We start from the raw sequence: 3,021 nt of genomic DNA, 5'->3' as shown, positions 1-3,021 counted from the left end.
GCTGTCCCTCTCCCCAGCGCACACCTGGAGGCAGGTAGAGGTGGCCTGTGCAGCCTCCCTGTGTGCTCTGGGGGGCCTGCTCCCCCAGGTTCTCTCAGTATCCCAGCTGTTGGGAGAGCAGGCCTGCTCTGAGGGGGACCAGACCCCCAGGCCAAAGCCTGATGACTCTGGGGACACTCAGGACCGGGGAGGGGCAAGGACGGGGAACTCCAGCCAGACTGGGGCCAGAAGAGTCTCTCTCTTCCCAAGGGGTGATACCCCATCAGCAGCCTCTGAGCCTGTGTTCAGAAGGCCCACCTGGGTGCCCAGCTACCCACCCCGCCCACCTGCAGGCTCAGCCTGTCCCCTCCCCGGGAGGATCACGTCCCTCTTCTGGTTGCCTGCGCTGCTCTCAGGGTCCCACCCTCTCCTTCTAAGAATCAGCACCCAGCCCCACCCCGTCCCTCCCCTTCCCTGCCCTGCACCCCTGCCCACCCTCCTCCAGCCCGGAGCTGGCCTTTAGCAGGGACCGGGGTGGAGTCTGTCAATCCCTTCCTCACTAGGGGCTGGGGGCTTCTGAGCCTGGAAAGGATCTCAGGGGGTCTGGAAGGACACAGGAGCGAGGCAGGGCACGGGGCCGCAGACACAGAGAGCTAGTGAGTGGACAGGCCCCTGAGGCCAGGGGCAGCCCACCTGTCCTGGCACCTCGACCTCCAGGCCGCCCCCACCTACCATCTGCCCTCCAAGGAACTCCGAGCGACAGAGAGGGAGGGAGCCCATGGGGGCGCCGCCTTCTGCCTCTTTCCAACTCCCCTTCCGGGGTGGGGGTCCATATGGTGTTCCCAGGGAGCCATCTGAGCCCAGCAACACCTCCTCCGCCTTCCTAGGCCGACTACCACCCCCCACCCACCCCACCCCCTTGCCCAGCGCTGGCTCTCCCCATCCTGTCAGGGTGCCCACTGGCTGGGAGGCCAGGCTTGGGCTTGGGGTGCCGGACGTGGGGAGGAAGAGGCCCTGCCCTCCCGTCCCCCGGGCCTGGGGAGGGGCCTGGACTGGACGGTGCTGACGCTTGAGCGCGGGTTTCCAGACAGAGGAGTCTCAGGCTCCGTATTTCCAAACTCTGGGGCCAGCGCACTTCCATCAGGCAGCCGCGCCCAGCCTGGCAGGCTCCGGGCGTCTAGCCTGAGTGGACTGCCAGGTCCCCAGCCTGCACCCGGCCCCAGGCCCGACCACCCTCTGGGGCGGCTCTGGGGCAGCCCTGGGGCTGGCAGTCCTGGGGGCGAGGCTAGGGAGCCGCGCAGCTGGGCGCTGACGTGAGCAGAGCCGGCGGGCGCAGCTTCCGCCTCTGCCAAGGCCTTATTTGGAGATGCTTCCGCTCCAAGTAGGGCCGTGACTGGCACACTCAGAGCTATTCAGAGGCGCCCCTCCTCGCCTGGCTATTTTTAGGGCCTGAGAAAATAAGTCGGGGAGCCCACTGCTCCCCGGGCCTGGAGAAGTGCCGAGCCAGAACGCTGGCCCCGGAAGGGGGTCTCGGCTGAGCCGCAGGGGAGACCGAGGACTCCGCAGGAGGCCCCTCGGGGAGGGGCCTGCCCGAGGTCGAGGCCGCCTGCTCCGGCAGACCCACGGCCGGGAGCAGGGGCCACCGTCGGCTCGCCCTGCCTGGGGAGTCTTACTGCCTTGGGCCCCTCTGCAGGCCTCTCTGAGCAGATCCGGGCAGGGGCATGGATGCTGCAGTGGGCAGGGGGGCAGCAGTGGGGCGACATGCCAGAGGAGGTCCCACTGGGGCCAGAATCAGCCCACCATCTCCCCGGGGGCTGCAGGGAGGGGACTGTGGAATCCCACTGGCAGGGGCTCCGAGACCTCCCGGGCTACAGGCAGCCGGTGGCAGAAGCGGCACATGGGCGGGGCCTTGTGCCATCCCCCAGCCCCTCAACCAGCACTGTACTCTGAGTTTCGGGCGGCTCCAGGCAGAGCCTTGGTCCCCTCCCCAGGGCCTAGGGGTGGGGTTTTCTCAGAACAGGCCTTCAGTCAAGATACCTGCTGGGGCCTGGGGAGTTCAGCTGGAGGCCCAGTCCCCCAGATTTTACCTCTGTCAGAAAGCGTGGATGGCCTGGTCACCTCCCAGGGAGGCAGGACAGCTGAGACAGGGGTGGGTGGCACTTTCTGGGCTTCTTAAGTGGCACCCCGGCTGCCCTGTCACCTCAGGGATCCACGAGGAGAAGGTTCAGGGAGGCGGCGGTTCTCCGGGCCCTCCCTTCCCCAACACAGGCCCTGGTTTCAAGAGGTCACCGTGAGCAGGTGGAGCAGGACTGGGAAGGACACTGTAAGCCAGTGGAAGGTTCTGGAACCAGCCCTGGAGTAGGAAGCACACAGGATTTGCGTGGGAAGCCTGAGGGTGGAGGGGTCGATCCTTCGTCTTGAATGAGACACAGAGGGGACAGTGGAGGCTAGGGGTGCTCCCCTGGTGGTTATGAGCAGCCCAGACAGTGATGGGGGAGAAGAGAACTGAGCGGGTCAGCCGCTGGGGGCAGGAAGCGTTCGCACTGCAGCATGAGGTTAGATCGCAGGGAGGACTTCCTGACAGCAAGTGTGTCTGTGCTGGACGGGGGCCAGGAAGCGCGGAGGGGGAGAGGCAGGTGGGAAGACTTAGCCAGAAAAAGCCTCTACCTGCCTGGAGGCGGGCCCACCCCAGGGAAGGGAGGGGGCCTTGTTGGATGTCCCTCTGTGCCTGCACTGTTGGGGCTGGTGACAGGAAAGGGAGTGAGCAGACGGAAGCCAGGTGAGGAGGAGCCGCCTCCCGTCTCAGGAGTGTGGGTGCTGGTGAAATGTCGGCTCCTGACGGCTCCACCCCCAGGTGACTCAGAGGCTCTAGTCACTGTCCTTATGCACCCCTCCTTCCACCTGTCAACCCATTCGCCCTCCAGATGCTCCCAGTCTGTGGGCGTGGGGGACAAGGTGACCCGGTGAGATTCTGCTTTTCAATCTCAGAAGCCCCACCATCAGCAACATAGATCATGGTGACTGCCATCTTAGGCATCACCA

Source organism: Bos mutus, chromosome 14, assembly GCF_027580195.1.
Source record: "Bos mutus isolate GX-2022 chromosome 14, NWIPB_WYAK_1.1, whole genome shotgun sequence".
NCBI lineage: Eukaryota > Metazoa > Chordata > Mammalia > Artiodactyla > Bovidae > Bos > Bos mutus.
This window is presented reverse-complemented; position numbering follows the sequence as displayed.